General features: G+C 46.5%; 1 long non-coding RNA gene across 1 annotated transcript; it reads left to right on the plus strand.

Moving 5' to 3' along the window:
* Positions 1-1,571: 1,571 nt before the first annotated feature.
* LOC148002303 (uncharacterized) lies at positions 1,572-17,836 on the plus strand. Its single transcript, XR_015634782.1, has 3 exons — positions 1,572-1,849; positions 14,801-14,925; positions 16,811-17,836. It is a non-coding gene; the product is annotated as an uncharacterized LOC148002303 (long non-coding RNA).
* Positions 17,837-20,302: the final 2,466 nt, after the last annotated feature.

Here is a 20,302-nt window from a genome sequence, read left to right on the forward strand (position 1 = left end):
ACACTGTCTCTTCTACTGGTTCTCTCCAAGATAACTCTGCTGGCCACAGGCCTGGAAAACCAGGCCCAAACGACTGTGAACCGAAACTATGAGCTGAAGTAAACCCTTCCTTTTTTTTAAGCTGCTTCCCTCGGGACTTTGTTACAGCAATGAACAGCCAACACAAGGTGATGAGGTTGAGGAAGCCAATGATGATGATGATGATGATGATGATGGTGATGGTGATGATTATGATGGTGATGGTGATGGTGATGATGGTGATGGTGATGATGGCTACCCTACATCGTGACCACTCTAAGACCACCAAATTCCATGTTGCAAGTAGTTAACATGGGAACTTTATGCTATGTGTCCTTTACCATCATTAAAGGAAGGGCAGTGTCTGGGCTTAAGGATGAGGGGTGAACCTCTAGGAAAGCTGCTACTCCATCTAAAGTTTCTGGGTCTGTGTTTAAAAAAACGTTTGAGATGCTCCAAGCACACTCCAGTCATCCCCATGGCCGTGATCTTGCCCATCAGACTCCAGCCTCTCCCGGCCCCAGAGACTGCTGTGCAAATGGTACCAAAGACAGTCAAGGCAGAGAGACATCATGGGGGACCCTTCCGCAAATGCCACATGACAGGCTTAGGCTGGTCTGGGCTGGATCACCAGGGTATAAAATTTGTAGTCATCTTGCCCTTCATGACCTTCCTTGGACTCTGGTGACTTTCCTCAAACTTGCCTCAACTGTCCTGTTTCTTTCGCAGTTCTAGGTTTTTTTGTTTTGTTTTGTTTTGTTTTGTTTTTAATGCTCGTTACTTTCTTTACACTCTGCTGTGACTTTCTTCTGGAATCACCGAATTTGTACATCGGGTTGAACAAAATCGACAGCGTGGCTAATACTGAAACCATCAACCTATAACATCAACCTGCATGAAACCTCTAGGCTGTGGCCTGGAGCTCTGTGCCCCACCCCGACGCAGATTGAAATAGCCACCCCCAGTGGGAGGGATCAGAAAGTGAGGCTTTGGGAAGATACTAGTCATGGGGATGGCACTAATGCCTTCTGACAGACTCTGAAGTGCTCCCTTGCTGCATCCTGTCATTGGAGAACCTGGAAGGAGCCCTCGCCAGACATTGACGTCTTTACATCCTCTGAGAGCTATGGAAAATCATCCTTAACACACTGCCTGGGTCACAGAATGTTTGCTTCACAAGCCCAAAAGGACTAAGAAGTGCCACTTTACGGTTCAGCTCATCACAAGAGTAGAAGTCACAGATGCCTTGGTGGGATACTGACCCAGGCATTTCTAAGACTCTTTTTAATTATGTGCCCTTGTCTGTGGGCATGCACATGAATGCAGGTGCCAGCACAGCTCAGAAGGGAGGGTGTCCGATTCCTTGGAGCTGCAGTTTCCGGCAGTTAGGAGTTGTCCAGTGCGAGCCCTGGGAACCCAACTCCAGTCCTCGGTAAGAGCTGTACACAACTTAACCTCTGAGCAGTATTTTCAGTCCCTGTTCTCAGCGTTTCGTAATGAGCTTGCCGCCTCATTGCAGAATGCCATGGTCCCCTGGCAGTTGGAGCTTGGCTGATACATGCCAACTACCCGGTGAAATATGAATGTGTTTCACTGCTACCCTTCCATTAGGGAAAAGCCGTTGCCAGAGAGAAGAATTCTCAGGGAGGCGGTGGTGGCAAGGTTGAAGAGGGGGGGTTGGGAAGAGACCTGGATGTTAAGAAGGATCAGCTGCTCAGAAGCCTGGAGAAGGTGGAAGCTGTGAGAGTGTGGCTTGACCAAACACTAAGCAGAAAGGCATGGCGGGAGCAACATGGAGTCAGACCGGATAAGAAGACAAGGAAATGTGGTGGTAAGATGGTTGGTTGCATTGGGTCCCAGGAGCCATCAGCTGCCCTGGGGAGTGATCAGTGAGGTGGTTTGTGCTGCTGTAAAGTCTAAAGCTGTCACCTGCTTGGCCAGATATTCACAGGCACAGAGGAACGTAACTCTCAGCTTGCAGTCCCCCACTTAAACACCTGACCAGAAGCCCACGTCTACTCCTGCATTGGGGAGCACTCAGAATTTGAAAAGGGGGAATCACACTTGACTGGCTGGCATCTATTGTTACTTTAAGTCCTGCTGAAGAAAGGTCCAACATGGGGTGTCACTCACGGAGAAGCCCGGAGCGCCTGTAGTGTAGTACTTAGAGCCTCAGAGCTCCGCCGGAGGAGAAGGGGGCGGAGCATCAATGAGCTCGGCCAGAGGAGAAGGGGGCGGAGCATCAATGAGCTCGGCCAGAGGAGAAGGGGGCGGAGCATCAATGAGCTCGGCCAGAGGAGAAGGGGGCGGAGCATCAATGAGAGCAGTGAGCCTCCTGCCCTTCCTGTTGTCTCTCTCTAGAAGACACAGCCTGAGTGTGGCATCTGAACTTCAGAGCCAGGAGAACTTCCAGCTCGGTTTCGAAAGGTCACAGAGCAGCCGGTCAATTCTCTTCTCTAAAAGATACTTCCAGTTCAAATCCTTCCTTCTTACTCTGGTGGCCCCGCTATTTCAAGACCTCTTAGAGCAAGGTCCAAATCGAAGTCAAGAAGTAGATTTGTTACTAAGGCAACACAGAAAAGTACAGACTGGGTAGAGTACGCACATAGCGTGAATGAGGTTTGGGGTTCCATGATCCCAGGAAGGGCTGGAGAGAAGAACAAGGAGGGGGTAAGAGAGGAAGTAGAAAAAGAGAGTCCCTCCTTTTATTTTTTTTAAGATTTATTTTTTATTTTATGTGTGTGAGTGTTCTGCCAGTATGTGTTCAGTGTGAATGCCTGATACCAGAGGAAGCCAGAAGAGGGTACCAGATCTCCTAGAACAAGAGTTACAGATGGCCGTGAGCTGCTATATGGACGCTAGGAATTGAACTCGGGTTCTCTACAAGTGCAGCCAGTGTTCTTAACCAATGGGCCATCTCTACAGTCCCTCCTCCCTTGCTTTTAAAGCTGGTCCATTGTGTGAGAACTCTCTTAACTCTGAATCTCCACACTCTGGGAGAGCGCCTCTGACCACCAGACTCATTGTACTGAAGTGGAAGGAAGGAAGAAGTGCTAGCAACAGCGCCAAGGCCTTTGCAAAGTAGGGGATGGGTCCTCCCAACAGTGGCTCTTGTCTGGGCTCTGGTTAGTGCTGCCCTTGACACCAAGCCTGCGGACCATCTGAAAGCAGACAGAGGTCTACAACATCCCCCTGGAACACAGGCACAAGTAGTTACACAGAGGACCCAGCAAAAGTACCACAACAAGCATTGACCCAAACAGGGTTCACTTCGGAAGGGCTAGGATGACTGATGCTCAAAAGTCTACCAACATTTTCAAAAGTCACATCTCAAGTCAGACATGGTGGCTGATGCACTTCTTAAATCTTAAGTGCACAGAGGCAGACAGACCTCTGTGAGTTCCAGGCAAGCTTTGTCTACATAGTGAGTTACAGGCCAGCCAGGGCTACATAGTGAAATCTAGACTCGTGTGTGTATGTGTGTATATGCATGTGTTTATGTATGTATATATGTGTATATGTATGTATATACATGTATATGTATGTATATATGTGTGTATAATATGTGAGTATGTATAATACATATGTATAAATGTATATATGTATGTATATGTGTATGTGTATATATATGTGTGTATGTATGCATATGTGTATATGTGTGTATGTATTTATATTATATGTGTATGAATATGTATGTATAAGCGTGTGTTTTATGTATATATGTTTATGTGTGTATGTATACATATGTGCATATATGTATGCATATGTATGTGTATATGTTTGTATGCATATGTCTATATATATGCATGTGTGCATGTTTGTATGTATATGTGTACACATATGTACAAATGCATATATGTACATATATATGTATATATGTGTGTATGTATGTATTTCTGTATACATATGTATAAATACATATATGTGTGTCTCAGCTAAAAGAACAAAACAAATGGTTCCACAAACATACTGAAAAAATAGTTGGTAAAAATTTGATGAGATCCTATCTTTCTAAATAAGTGGGGTTAAAAATATCACCTAACAGAAAGGAAGAATTAGGGTCCTCAAGGCACCAAATGCCAATTGCTTCTTCCATCAAAACCAGCAAAGAGACACTGCATCCACAGTAGCATTTCTGCCCGCTGTGGATTAGCAGTCTCCGAAGATTTATAAGTAAAGGCATCAGTAATAAACATCTGGGGTGGGCGAGCATGGCTTCTTTTTGCTGAATATGACCGCGTACCCTCCAAAAATAAAAACCAGTAAAACAAATTAACGACACAAGTAGATAAGGCAGTGTATTAAGTTGGACAGATTGGTGATAAATGTTTTAAGTTATTTCCTGGGTATTAGCCCTAAACAGCTAGTATAAAGGGAAGAAAATATCCCATTTGTCAAAAGTGATGGGAGCCAAATGGTATTTAAATAAAAGTATACAGCAAAGTTTAACGGAGTCTTATTGGAAGCCATAAAAGAAGATCTACACAGATGGGGAAACCCAGACAGAGACAGAGGGGAGCATTCTAAAGCCATGGCCATTAAAACCTGTGGCACTGACAGATAAGTCACCTTGGCGAACCCAAAACAAGTACAGAAGAGAGCCCTATCTGGCTATGACAGAGGTGCGGGGGTTAGCATTGATTGTCAACAGAGTCACCTAGGAGACGGGCTTCCCCGTGCAGCTTATTGGGACTATCTTGATAAGGTTCATTGAAATTGGAAGACACTCCCCATAAGAGGGCCGCACCGTCCCACGGGATAGGATCCTGGACCCAGTAAAAAGGAGGAAGTGAGCTGAGTCTCTCTCTCAAGGAGGAAGTGAACTGAGTCTCAGTTCTCAGTCTCTCTCTCTCTCTCTCTCTCTCTCTCTCTCTCTCTCTCTCTCTCTCTCTCTCTCTCTCCTTCCTGATCATGGGTGCCACGTGACCAGCCTCATGCTCCTGCTGTCGTGCCTTCTGCTATGACGGACTGTGCGTCCTCAAACCATGAGCCAGAACAAACTCTTATGATGCTTTTTTTTTTTCTTTTTTTCGGAGCTGGGGACCGAACCCAGGGCCTTGCGCTTACTAGGCAAGCGCTCTACCACTGAGCTAAATCCCCAACCCCGCTTACGTTGCTTTTGTTAGGGTGTTTGCCAGAGCGACAGAAAAAAGAATTAAGAGAAGAGCCAAGGGGGCATCTCAGACTTGGGAGCATCTTCAGCGCCAGTGTTATGATTTATGTAGAGCAAAGGTAATAAAAACCACACAGAAGGATGCCTCGATGCTTGCAGGGGGATTACCTCGGTGACAAAAAGCCTCAGTACTAAAAGCCTTAGTTGCCAAGCTAGTAGACAAATGTCACTATCACCGTGAAAGGGGAAATCACCTCACTACTTCTGCCTCATAATCCAGAAATTTTAAAAAATTTTCAGGTTTGATGTCAATTTTTAGTTCGATATCATTCTCGGTTTTTTTAAGATTGATAAATCCAAGGGCTAAAGAGATGGCTCGCGGATAAACAACGCACTTACTGCTCTTGCAGTGGACCTGAATTCAGTTTCCAGCACACATGTGGATGGGTGCTCACAACCACCTATTACCCCAATTCTGAAGCATCCAGTTCCCTCTTCTGGCCTCTGAGGTCACTGTGCAAATGTGACACACACACATACATGCCTGCAAACACTTATACACATAAAAGTAAGTGAATCGTGTTTTAATTTGCTAAAAAAGTAAAAATGGATAAATTTGGTTATGCTGTAGAATGTAAAGACCAAGCTGGGTGTAATGGCTCGAGTCTTTAATGGCGGCATTCGGGAGGCAGAGGCAGGTAGATCTCTGTGAGTTCAAGACCAGCCTGATCTAGTTTGAATTTCAAGCCAGCCAGGACTACATAGTGAGAAAAGAGAGGGGGTAGGAATATTTCCAATCCTCTAGGCCAGCCTGGTCTACTTAGAGTTCCAGGCCAGCCAGTGCCACATAATGTGAATGGCAGGAAAGTCTCTCCATCCCTCTATCAACAATATTTTCTACAATAAAGGTCTCCTAAAAATTAATGAAAAATGAAATCGAGCTTTCAGCAAAAGCAGTGGGGGATAAAAAGCAGGAAGCCACAAAGAAAGGCTTTAGCGCCCAGCATGGACGAAGCATCAGCTCACATTGGAAGGAGATGCCAAAATTCAAACGGTGCTGAGTTACCAAGACACTGCTCAGAAAGATCTGGAAACCTCGGCTCTTCCAGAACTTCAGGGAGGGTCCAGAGCTTGGAGAGGTGATTAGGTAAGAAAGAGCTGGCAAAGCAATTGAAGGGCCCGGCACTGCTCCCTCCTGAGTACCTCTGTGCCAAGAAGTCTGCACACACGCGGCAAACCACAAGCTTGCACGGGTTCTGTTTGCAGCTGTGTTCTTAATAACAAAACATTATCAACAACCCAGGGAGAGAGCCAGTTCAATATACATAATGTGGCACATTCTCCCAGAGACTCTGCTGTGTGGGGGGAAAATAAAATTGCCAGACATCAATGGCCTCTTTGAGTAGAGAGAAAATAAGGGCTCATCGGCGAATTGTTTGTTTCTGCATATTCAAATCAGGGGAGGACACGGGAGAAATAAAAGCAGACTCAGAGCTGCGGTGGCGGTGGCGAGAGAGACGCTGCTCAGCCTCCCGCACTCCTGCTTTGGGTCGTGTGAATGTCTAAGCATTGCTTGTTCAAATAACTCTGAGTATTACAACCTCACTAACTGCGGGCACACACAGCGTGACAAAGGACCACACTATGGAAGGGTAACGGAGCAGCCCGTTGCCAATGGTTACATGATGGGCAGGGGATTGGGATAGGGGAGGGTGTAGTTTCGAAAAGTGCTTGAGAATTACATTCCCTGTGATAAGCAGCCACTGCGGATGTGAGGTTCGGGTCCCGGAGCACATCTGTGCCCATCTACAGCTTTTTTTTTTTTTTTTTTTTTTCGGAGCTGGGGACCGAACCCAGGGCCTTGTGCTCGCTAGGCAAGCGCTCTACCGCTGAGCTAAATCCCCAACCCCCCATCTACAGCTTTTATAATTACCATCTACTCTTGTCTAACTAAAATCAGCCCTTTTCTTTTTTTGTAATCATTCCAATAAAGGGCCAATGAGATGTCTCTGTGGGTAAGGGGGCTTGCCACCAATCCTGACAACTTGTCTTCGGTCCCTGGGACCAGCACGGTTGACAGAGAGAGAGACAGCATAAGAAATAAACATAATATTATACATAACAGATAAGCATAATTTTAAAATCCCAATACATAAAAGTGCCTCCCCCCTTTTTTTTTCAGAAGAAACCCCAAATGAACAGACTTTTTTTTACATTGTAGAAGAAAAACATTCAACCCTTTCTTAGCAGAGGAAAATCAAAACCGGAGAAGAACGCTTAGCATCTGTAAGAATTTTTTTTTCTTATTGAAAGCATCTTAATGTTTTAGTTATAATAGGAGCATGGGGTTCCGAATTCAGCCGCGTTTTTACATTAGCCTGTATTTTCATTTATTTGTTTGTGTGTTTTATTTTCTTAAGTCCACTCTAGAGCTAAGCATGGCAGTAATAGTTGTAAGTCCATCGCCCTGGGGGCAGAAGCAGGGAGGTCTCAGGTTCCAGGCCAGGTTTAGTGACACAGTGCTACTTAGTGTTAGAAAACCGAACACCGGCTGAGCCTTGGATGCCAGCTCTTCAGAGACAGAGGCAGGAGGATTTCTGTGAATTTGAGGCCAGCCTAGTCTACATAGTGAGTTCTAGAACAACCAGCACTATACAGAAAAACCCTGTCTCATAAAAGGAAGGAAGGAAGGAAGGAAGGAAGGAAGGAAGGAAGGAAGGGGAGAAGAGGGGGGAGGGGAGGGAAGAGGCGGAGGGGGAGGGGAGGGGGAGGGGAGGAAAAAGGAGAGGAGGGGAAAAGGGAAATGGGTAGGGGAAGGGGAGGGGGGAGGAAAAGGGAGAGGAGGGGAAAAGGGAAATGGGAGGGGTAAGGGGAGGGGAGGGGAGGAAGAGGAGGGGAGGAGGGAGGGGAGGGGGAGGGGAGGAAAAGGGAGAGGAGGGGAAAAGGGAAATGGGAGGGGTAAGGGGAGGGGGAGGAAAAGGGAGAGGAGGGGAAAAGGGAAATGGGAGGGGTAAGGGGAGGGGGAGGAAAAGGTAGAGGAGGGGAAAAGGGAAATGGGAGGGGTAAGGGGAGGGCGAAGGAGGGAGGAGGAGAGGGAAAGAGGGAAGTTGGGAGGGAAGGAAAGGGAAGGAGAAGGGTAGGAGGGGAGGGGTGGGGAGGAAAGAACTAAGCATGGGCCAGCAAGATGGCTCAGGGATAAAAGTGCATGCTGCCAAGCTTGACGGCCAGAGTTCGATCCCCAGGACCTAAGTGGCAAGCCCCTCCTTACCCACTTCCACATGCTGTCCTTGGACCTCCCACACATGTGTTGTGGCTCACATGCCTGCACGCACACACACAAAAATTAAGTGGTGTCACACACCTTTAATCCCAGCCCTTGGGAGGCAGAAGCTAGCAGATACTCTGAGAGTCTGACGTCAGCCTGGTCTACAGAGTGAGTTCAGAACGGCCAGGGCTGCAAAATTAAATAAGTAAGTAAGTAAATAAATAGATAAATAAATAAATGTATATAATAAAATCTGAAAACAAACCAAAGAAACAACCCAACCCCCAGACTTCCTAACACTTCAGGGAAGAAAACATAGTCTTTATTCCTGAGGTACAGTTTCAAGGCTTACGCGCTGTTCTGGGAAGGCTACAGTCCTACCAGAGAACCCTCTTTAAAACTGAGAGCTTTACCAATAATTCGAATTTGCCAGCACAAAAATGATTCCAATAGAGATGGTGCTACCTCTCACTCTTCTGTTTTAAAACAGCATAGCCAAAGCATTAAATCATTTTAAAAAAAATGATCCTATGGAGCGAGGTTAGCTGGGCTCATGGGGGCTCACAAAAACAGAACTGCCAACCAGGGAGCCTGCGTGGGACTGACCTAGGCCCTCTACACACATTACAGTTGGGTAGCTTGGTCTTCTTGTGGGACTCCTAACAGTGGGAGCAGCGGTTGTCTCTGACTTTGATGCCTGCTTTTGGGACCCTTTTCCTCTTACTGGGTTGCCTCACCCAACCTTGACAGGAGATGAGGTGCCTAGTCCTACTGCAATTTGATATGCCATGGCTGGCTTATATTCATGGGAGGCCTGCATGGAGGAGGCATGGATGGGGGGAGGGGCCTGGGAGGAGAAGAGGGAGGGGAAACTGCAGATGTAAAAGATTAACAATGTTAGCTGGGGGTTGGGGATTTAGCTCAGCGGTAGAGCACTTGCCTAGCAAGCGCAAGGCCCTGGGTTCGGTCCCCAGCTCCGAAAAAAAGAAAAAAGAAGAAAAAAAAAGTAGCAATGTTAGCCAAGTGGGGTGATGCGTGCATCCAGAACACATGGGTTTTTATGAGTTCGAGGCTACCCTGGTCTACCCAGCAAGTTCCAGGCCAGCCAGGGTCACATAGGTAGACAACTTCTTTTAAAAAAAAAAAAAAGAAAGAAAGAAAAAAGACAGGCTGGAGAGATGGCTCAGTGGTTAAGAGCACTGACTTCTCTTCCAGAGGTCCTGAGTTCAAATCCCAGCAACCACATGGTGGCTCACAACCATCTGTGAAGAGATCCGATGCCCTCTTCTGGTGTGTCTGAAGACAGCTACAGTGCACTTACATATAATAAATAAATAAATCTTTTAAAAAAAAAAAAGACAAAATGAAACAAACAAAAACCAAAAAGCAGGTGATGATCCCAGCACTTGGGAGACAGAAACAGGTAGATATTCTGTGAGTTCGAGACCAGCCTGATCTACAGAGCAAGTTCAGGACAGCCAGGGCTACACAGAGAAGCCCTGCCTCTAAAAGAACAAACAAAAAACAAAGCAAAACAACAACAACAAAAAAAGCATTCGTCAACAAAACGGAGAAGAGAAGCTTTTTCTGTTAGATTTGGGAATAGGGAACACTTTATCACTCAGCGCCACAGCCGGTTTTTCTTAGTATGAGTTCTGGCATTCCTTCGAGAAATCTCAAGACTTGGTGTCACGGTGCCCAGGGCTCGGCATTTCAAAAGGAGAGGGTGACGAGTTGTTACAGCATCACTCTTTATCCAGATGGCTGCCTCACGGTAACCATGGCAACGGGATGCTTGGTGACTAGCGTAAGAAACAGATCGCAGATCAACGGGCGCAGATGGAAAGATTTGGGATGAGGAATTTCACGTGGTTTTCAACCTGCCTCCCCGGTATCTGAAGTACGGAGTCCCCGGTTCACTTTTGTAACGGGACCGTTTGGTACAAACCAGGGAGAGACCCCGGGGAGGTCAAGATGAGGGTCATGCCCTGTAAACGCCAGCAGTCATCTCAGTTAATGTCTGCTGCCCAGGAATCTGTGCAGACCGTGGGCAAGGATCTCAGAATCTACCGGCTAAAACTCTAAAACTGGGGGAATGGGAGGCAGAGGCAGGCAGATCTCCGTGAATTTGGAGTCAGCCTGGTCTACAGAGCAAGTTCAAGGAAGCCAAAGTGGCATAGAGAAACCCTGTGTCTACGAAGGAAGGAAGGAAGGAAGGAAGGAAGGAAGGAAGGAAGGAAGGGAGGGAGGGAGGGAGGGAGGGAGGGAGGGAGGGAGAGGGAGCTTGAGGGAGGGAAGGAGGGAGGAAAGGAGGGAGGAAAGGAAAGAGAGGAAGTAGGGAGGGAGGGAGAGAGGAAAGAAAGGAAGGAAGGAGAGGGAGGGAGAGAGAAGGAGGGATTGAACTTCTTTGTTGTTTTCCCACACGGTATACCAGGCGAGCTGATCCCTGCACTTCCAGGCCAACTCCCATTTCACTGTAAAAGGCGAATTCCAGAGCATCCTGTCTTGTCTGCCTTTTTTTTTTTTTTTTTTTTTTTTTGGTTCTTTTTTTCGGAGCTGGGGACCGAACCCAGGGCCTTGCGCTTCCTAGGTAAGCGCTCTACCACTGAGCTAAATCCCCAGCCCCTTGTCTGCCTTTTAACATAGGTTTTGCAAGTTGACCTCAGACCCTCCTGGCTGCGCAGCAAGTGCTTTCTTTACCCACCGAGCCATCTCCCCAGCCCCTACCTCACTGTAAGAAGTCAGGGTTTTATGTCCACCATGATCCAGTGAATCTCACAACCTGGTCCAATTCACTGTTGTTGTGTTGTTTGCTTGAGTTTAACTAAAGGAAACAAAATAAGACACTAAACAGAGCCTGGGCTGCGGCTCAGTGGTAGAAAGCTTGACTAACATGCATGAAGCCCTAGGTTCGGCCCCCGGGGCTACCACAAAGGAAGAGAAGAGAAAAGGAGCAGAGAAGAGGAGACAGGAAAAGGGGGGAGGAAGGAAACCCCTAACAGTACGTAACAGATATTTTAATTCTATGAAACAAAGAAAGAGAGTGAGCAATCAGGTCACAGCATTCGCGTAGTTCCCATGTGAGAATGTCATGAAACCTATGATTTTATGCAATGAGATTGAATATGCTAATAAAACAAAGGGGGAGGAATAAGAACCCTTTGAAATAGACCACACTCTACAGACCGTATGTATGCTATGTGCACATGTGTGTGACATATGCATGCGTGTGTAGCCAATCTTTGGCTACTTTGTGGATTCTTTCTTCTTGTCTTCCACCCTATCAACTCCCTAACACTAGATAGGAGAGGGAAAAGTGTAGAGAGGAAAGGGGGTGATGTTATCCTTAGACTACTTCCTGCCGATTAGGGGCATCCCGTTCTGTGGGGCAAGACAGAGCTTTGCCGTCAGAATATCTAATTTCTTCTTGTTTCTTCTTTGCTCGCGACTACTTAACAAAGCAACCAACAGCAACAGCAGCAACAGCCCCTAGGATTTAATAAACCCTCTTAAAGATCCCTAGAACTCTCAACATCACACAATCACAGCTAACTATCTGCCACTGGCAAAATCATGCCCCTGATAGAGCACGAGGCAAATCACAGTCAACTGCTGCGGACAGTCTAAAGCAACACCATATCCCACACCTGGGATTAAAACCAAAACATACATAGTCCCATAGTACTTCTGTGTTTTTTTAAAGAAACCAAAGTTCTCACTACATGTGTGTATGTATATATGTGTGTATGTGTTATATGTACATGTATTTGCTCTCTGTAGGTGTGTATGCATATGCGTGTGCACATGAGCATGCCTGTGCATCGGAGAACACTGAGTGTCCTGCTCTATCACCCCACACCCTACTCCCTTGCAACAAGGAATCGCAATGAACCTGGAGCTAGGCTGCCAACCAGTGAGTCCAGTTATCCTGTGTCTCTGCTCTGTACAATGTTGGAGTTACAATCCTACAACCATACTCAGCTCTTTATGTGGGTTCACCATATTCAAACTTGAACCCTAATGCCTGTATAGCCAAGTGCTCTTACCTACCGAGCCATGCCACCAGCCTCACATTGGAGACTCTTTAAACGCGTGTGTGCATTAGCATTATTGGCTGACTGAAGCTGGGTCTTTCACACACTGTTCATGGTGCTGCAACTCAGTGCGAGAGAGAGTCAAGGGGACAGTTGATGACCCAGAGCGTCCTGGCTCAGAGGCACGTGACCATGTGCTCTAATCTCCCCCCCACCCCTCTGTGTGTGTGTGTGTGTGTGTGTGTGTGTGTGTGTGTGTGTGTGTTTCTTTCTTCTTTTAAGACAAGGTTTCACTGTGTAGCTCTAGGTGTCCTCTCTCTGTAGACCGGGCTGGCCTCGAACTCACAGTATCCACTGCCTCTGCCTCCCGGAGTGCACCCAGTTCCCCCTCTTTTTTCTTTTCATCCATTCTTTTTTGTCCCCATGATTCTGTGGGTACAAACCCAGGATCTCATAGGCTAGACATGTGTGCTAGAACTGTTCGTTCTATATCCCCAGACCAAGAACCCAACACAAGAGCCAAGAGCTGAGAGTGTAGCTCAGTGGTGATGTGCTTATTCCCAAGCAAGGCCAAGGCCCTGGCTTCAATCACCAGCAGCATGGGGTTAGTGTGTGTGTGTGTGTGTGTGTGTGTGTGTGTAAATGTTCCTTATTGGAGCTACAACAGGAGCCAAAAGTCATAAGAGTCAGTGAGAAGATTGGTGACATTCCTCCAAGTCCCCTTTGTTCCTTATGTCTGTCCCTCCCAAACCATGGTTGGGCATCTCGGGGCTAAGTCCTCCTGGCCTCCCTAATGGAGCTGTAAAGAGCAGGGACATTGTAAAACTCAGAAAAGGCGGCAATGTTTGATAACTGGGGTAGTAAGCTATCCCCAGAGAACTATCCCAGACCCACAGAACCATCAAGAATCCGAGCTCCCCAGAACTAGACCAGCCGGCGGCAATTGGAGATGGGAACCATCCCTCCTACTTGATGAACAGACTAATTTGAGCACTTCAGACAGAGGAAGGCCCTCGGGTAGACTGATGAGGCTTGCAAATATTTCTACTCCAATCTCTTTTGATGATTGTGCTGTGAAAATCAAGTGTGTGTTGAAGAATAAGCTGGAGTTCTTCTGAACAAGGCGAGAGCCTCCCGGATTCATACGGTTCCCGTTTGGGCTCGTTCCAGGAATCTGCACAGCGTTTCAGTTAGCGGCGTCACGGCATCCAATAGAAAGCTTGTCACATCTCTCTGAAATGCCAGCCCTTGTTTCAATAGATTGGAGTGACTATTCCTAATCCCCATTATCCTCATATAACAAGGCATTTCATTCCTATAACTCGCTGAAGAGCTTCTCGCCCCAGAACTTCGTTAGCCTTGAATATTGCCAAATATTGGCTGATTTCCTGTTAAAAGGATGAGGGGCGGGGGTGGGGGGATCTGTATGTCACACAATCCAGCAGGGCTAGGATTGCCGTTGCAACCTCCTACTGAGTCTGCCCTCAGCTGGTGGAGAGACAGTGTGCACGGCGCAAAATTAAAATGCACGCTCTGGGAGGACATCTTCCCTCCCCTGTGGCCCTTGAATGAGGTTAAGACCAAGGCCCCCCAGTGGCACTGCAGAAATCTGTGAAAGGAAAGGGAAATGGCCCAGTGGTTGGGAACACTTGCTAACCTGGTAGTCTCATTTAAGAGGTGGGCCAGCCTGGCCTACATAGTATGAACATTCTTACACCGACTGTATTCAGGCCAGCCAGGGTTACATAGTATGATCTTGTCTTTTTTTAAAAGAAAGTACTGGCACTGGCTGTTCTTCCAGAGGATCTAGGTTCTGCTCCCAGTGCCCATGTAGCACTTGATATCTGTAACTCTGGTCCTAGGAGGCTCTGATAGAGTTTTCTAGACTCGGCGGGTATTGTATACATATGGTAGACATACATTCAGGTGCATATACATGCGCACAAAATAAATATCTTTAAATCTATTCATTTATTTCATGTTTATGAGTACACTGTTGCTGTCTTCAGACACATTGGAAGAGGGCATCGGATCCCATGACAGATGGTTGTGAGCCACCATGTGGTTGCTGGGAATTGAACTCATGACCTCTGGAAGAGCAGTCAGTGCTCTTAACCACTGAGCCATCTCTCCAGCCCAAAACAAATATTTTTGAAAACAGTAAGAAATGTAAAAGTCCTGGAGTGTTCCACATGAAGTAGGAGGTTGAGTTTCCATATTATGGAAGGACCTTGTAAGCCATTCTGAGAGCCCTTGGCAAACACACATGCACATTCACACACAGGCTCACACCCACAGGCGTAGTGAGAATTTCGGGTCCTTTAAAAATACAGTTCTGTTGTGTGAATATGTTTTTATCTTAATCCCAAGTGTAGGATATGGGATTGTCCGATCTGCTTCAGACCATCTACAGTGGCTGTGATTGAAAAAGGAGAGGCTTGAATTTTGCCAGCTGCAGATAATTTATGTTTGGAATTCTGGGGACTCTGGAGAAGGTATAAATTCAAGATCCCCAAGAGAGCCTGTGGAGGCTGCTGCTCCCCCTGCTGCTGCTCCCCCTGCTGCTGCTCCCCCTGCTGCTGCTGCTGCTCCTTCTGCTGCTGCTGCTTCCCCTGCTGCTGCTGCTGCTCCCCCTGCTGCTGCTGCTCTCCCTGCTGCTGCTGCTCCCCCTGCTGCTGCTGCTCCCCCTGCTGCTGCTCCCCCTGCTGCTGCTGCTGCTCCCCCTGCTGCTGCTGCTGCTCCCCCTGCTGCTGCTGCTGCTCCCCCTGCTGCTGCTGCTGCTCCCCCTGCTGCAGCTGCTGCTCCCCCTGCTGCTGCGTTTGCTATTGCTCGATTGCTGCTTTGCTGCTTTGCTCAATTGCTGGTTGGAGATCTCCTAACAACAGAAATTCGACTTGACCCAAGGAGCCCAGTGGCCCTAATCAGCAGGAAGTAATCTAAAGAGATCTATACCCCCTTTCCCCTCTAATCTTTCTCTCCCACCTAGTGTTGGGGGGTTGGAAGGGATTGGGGCAGAGAAAGGTTGAAAGGGTGGTAGATAATAGAACACAATAAAACAGCCCCCCCCACCCAAGAAAGTACACCAACAAATACACCGGCCCTCTCACGGGCACGAGCACACGTGGGGCGGAGCCTGCTCTGTCTGTCAGCGGCAGCACAGTCTGAAGGTACGATGTACAACTTCGGGCAGATTCCAGACTCTGGCGCCAGTGACTGCTAAAAGCTTGGCCCGGTGAACATGAGCAGTGGCCATCACATCTCAGAAGCTGAAGTAAAGCTGCCCAGGGAACCGTTCCAGTCACGGAATGGGGGATGGAGTGAGAAGGGAGGGCAAAGACGGGGAGGATGGGGGGATATTCATAGCTTCACAGTCTTCTAGAAAGTCTAAGTTTTGTGGGAAATGTTTAAAGTTGTGTGTGTGTATGTGTGTGTGTGTTTGTGTGTGTGTGTTTATGTGTGTATGTATGTGTTTGTGTATTTGTGCATGTAAGTGTGTGTTTATATACATGTGTGTATGTTTGTGTGCCTGTGTGTATATGTGTGTGTATGTGTGTGTATATGTGTGTTTGTGTGTGTATTTGTGTGTATGTGTGTTTGTATATGTATGTGTGTGTATCTGTGTGTATATGCATGTGTGTGTCTGTATGTGTGTATTTGTGTGTGTATGTGTGTTTGTGTATTTGTGTGTATATGTGTTTGTATATGTGTGTGTGCCTGTGTGTGTACACATGTGTGTGTCTGTATGTGTGTGTTTGTGTGTATGTGTGTGTATGTGTGTTTGTATATGTGTGTGTGCCTGTGTGTGTACACATGTGTGTATGTGTGTGTTTGTGTGTGTGTGTATGTGTGTTTGTATATGTGTGTGTGCCTGTGTGTGTACACATGTGTGTGTGTCTGTATGTGTGTGTTTGTGTGTATGTGTGTTTGTATGTGTGTGTATGTGTGTGTTTGTGTGTATGTGTGTTTGTATGTGTGTGTATGTGTGTATGTTTGTGTGCCTGTGTGTATGCATGTGTGTGTCTGTATGTGTGTGTATGTGTGTGTTTGTGTGTATGTGTGTTTGTATATGTGTGTATGTGTGTGTGTTTGTGGGGGGGGTGGAATGACCTATGATCTATGACACCTATGACCACTGGAAAGCAGATATTTACATTGCAATCCAGAACAGTAGCAAAGTTGCACGTATGATGTAGCAAAGAATAATAATTTTATGGCCGAGGGTCACCACAACATGAGGAACTGTATTAAAGGGTGGCAGCGTTAGGAAGGTTGAGCTCCACTCCTCTGCACACAAGGCAACAACTGAATGTAAAAAGTTGTAAAACACGTAAATATAACCTCAAAAACATTAAGTAGAACCTGCACTTTCTTAATTTTTAGCTGGCAATTCAGGATTCATTCTCCCTTTTGGGAAAGAATAGCTGCTGTTTATCTCTGTCAATCAAGCAGGCTGGTAGCAACGACGGCCTGGAACAATCAGCCCTGGCACCACAGGCTTCCTCCCCCGTCTAAGCTGACACCAACTGCAGAAGTCTCTAACAAGGTCTGCGGCCAGAGATGAAGATGATGATCCGCCATGCCCAGCAGCAAAAAAATATATTAAAGGGGTAAAGAAACAGGGCAAAATGGCCAAGGAACCAATTTGGTGGGTCCCCTGTGGTCCAGGATAGAGCATTTAGCCTGGAAGAAGAAAACAATGGTTTTGCTATGTTAGAACACAACCGGCATGTAAGAACCTATGCGTCTCTAATGATACCGCAGTGGGAAATGCCCACTGGTCATCCTGGAAACTGAATACCAAGTGATTCTTTTCAAAGTTGACATATTAGTGACTTCTCGCTGTGGTGACAAAATACATCACAAAGGCAACTTAAGGAGGAAGGCAGGGTTTATTTTGGTCATGGTCTGAGCCTATAGTCCATCATGGTGGGGAAGGCATGGTGGTGGACACGTGAGGCGTCTGGCCACATTGTATCCACAGTCAGGAAGCAGTGATGGAGGCTGGTGCTCGGTTCAATGCCTCCTTTTCATTCAATCCAATCTGTGAGTTGACAGCAACTACAACCTAGGTGATCTTCCCTCCTCGGGTAAACCTCTCTGGAGACACCCTCCCAGGCACACTCGGAGGTGTCTCCTAGGTGACTCCCAACCTGGTCAAGCTGACGGTGAAGAAGAGACGGGTATTAACTATGCCGGACCTGTATAGGTTTGTGTCAGGGTTCCCGAGTGGTTAACGAAGAAAGCTATTCTTTAGAAGAGTCACAGTTGACAAGTTGGAGAACCATAGAATCAGGAAATTACCACTGTGCCGTAGGGATTGAAGTGTTAGATCTGTCTATCAATCATCTATGACCATGAAAGCTGCCAGAAAGAAGGATGTGGGAATAAATACATTTCTTACTGCAATGTTCACATTTTTTTTTTTTTTTTGGTTCTTTTTTTCGGAGCTGGGGACCAAACCCAGGGCCTTGCGCTTCCTAGGTAAGCGCTCTACCACTGAGCTAAATCCCCAGCCCCTGCAATGTTCACATTTTAAGGGAAGTAGACATTGAAAAAAAATCTATCACACAGAAAAGTGCAAACCTTGAGACTCATTAGTCAAGTGTCCATTGAAAACCAAAAAAAAAAAAAAACAAAAAAACAAAAAAACCCTATGTAGCAAATATTTCCTTTAGTTTGTTAAGACCAGGTTGTTCTGCATTGCTTCTAAGCATATGAGCTCTAAGGTCCCCCTTGTCCTTTCTTGTTTTGCTCCAGGCTATTTTGTTCTGCTGCCTGAATTTCAGGCTTGGCTGATGCAATTCAGTCAGTCCTCTGACCCTGTGTGTCTGTGCAATGGGAGTTAAATGTGGGGATCGCTTAGAATCTCATTCTACTTCCTGGCCAACATCAGAAAAGCCACTGAGCAATATCTCACATTGTTGTCGGGAGAGGTGGATGAGACAGAGGTGCTGGCACCTCATGAGCACAGGGCCACAAGCTGTGGAAGATTGAATGTCCAGAGCCCCCTGCCACGTCTATATGCTGAAGTCCCAGCATGCAGTGACAATGTGTTTGGAGCTCGCTAAGGTTAAGTAAAGGTGGTCAAAAGGATCAGCCAATTCACAACAGAGAAACTTGAATGTTTAGCTTCTCCGACACCAAGGAGTAAGTCACATAAATTGGAGACACTGGGGTGTCAGTGTCAGGTCTCCGGGAGAGCATCAGGCCCAGAACAGATAAATCCAACAGCGACCCGCACATATTTGTCAACGGTTTTTTGACAAGGTGTCAAGGTAATACACTGCATATTAGAAATTATTCTCAACAAATCGATTGCTGGGCTATCTACCTGGGGGGGAAAAAGACTATTGCACTTGACCCTGTGTAAGTTTAATCCAAAATGAATCACAGACAGGCTGTATAAAATCCAAAGTCCTCTAGAACAACCAGAAAGAGAAAAGCCCACTGGGAAGGCTTAGACCATAAAAGGCAAAAAGTTACCTGGACTTCAAATGAATATCGCTTCTACTCACTGTGATGGTTCACCTCTATCGGCCCCTTGATGGGAATTGAGGCACAGCTCTGGGTAAGTCTATGAGGGAGGCAAAGAGGTTTCACTGAAGAAGGAAGACCTGTCATGGTGTGGACAGCACTGTGCACACGATGGGCTGGGGTCCTGGACTGAATACACAGGAGACAGTGAGCAGAGCACCAGCATCTGTGTCTCTCTGCTTCCTGACTATGGATGCCGTGTGATCAGCCACCTCATGATGGACTGTACCCTGAGAGCATGAGGCAAATGAATGCTTTCTTCACGGGGCTGGAAAGACAGCTGAGCAGGTATGAGCACTCGTTGCTCTTCCAGAAAACCTAGGCTCAGTTCCCAACAACTATTGCTAATTCTGGTTCTAGGAAATCAAACAGCTTCTTCTGATCTTCTCTGACACCAGACACACATGGTGCACAGACATATGTGAAGAGAAAGCATTCATGCCCATAAGATAAACACAAATAAACCATTAATAATAGTAAATGAGAAAAGGAGAGGGCCAACAATATGGGTCAGCACGTTGAGGAGCTTGCTGCCAAGACTGACAACCTCAGTTTGATCCCCAGACCCACATGGTGGAAGGTGGGAATTGACTCCTGAAATTTGGCCTCTCACCTTCACATGTATGCATTCACAGACACACAGACACACAGACACACAGACACACACACACACACACAGATACACATAGACACACAGACACACAGATATATACACACACACAGACACATACACTCACACAGACACACAAACACACATACTCACACAGACACAGATACACACAGACACACAGAGACAGACACACACACTCACACAGACCTATACACTCACACAGACACATAAACACACACAAATACAATTTTTGATAAAGTAAGATAATAGTTAGGTATGGAATTTCCATAAGAAACAACCATCCCATCCCTAGCCAAATATCATTTTGTCTTGTTTTTTTGAGACAGAGTTTCTCTGTATAGCCCTGGCTGTCCTGGAACTCACTGTAGACCAGGCTGGCTTTGAACTCACAGAGATCCTGCCTCTGCCTCCCAAAAGCTGGGATTAAAGATGTGCACCACCACCTCCACCTCCTGACATCCTATCCAAATATCTCAAAAAATTTTAAACTTTTTTAAAACAAACAAACAAATATGAAAGTTTACAAATCCACCAGTTCACAGAGCCAAAAAGGTTGACCAAGTCCAAATGTCCACCAGGTGAGAAACAGACAAACAATAAAGCATCATCCATCCACACGACGGAATAGTATTCTCCACACGACGGAATAGTATTCAGCCATAAAAATACAGGAAAAATAACAAGAGCGAGCCTTGGGAATGTGACTG

This window comes from Rattus norvegicus, chromosome 12 (genome assembly GCF_021556685.1).
Source record: "Rattus norvegicus strain SHRSP/BbbUtx chromosome 12, alternate assembly SHRSP_T2T, whole genome shotgun sequence".
Lineage (NCBI taxonomy): Eukaryota > Metazoa > Chordata > Mammalia > Rodentia > Muridae > Rattus > Rattus norvegicus.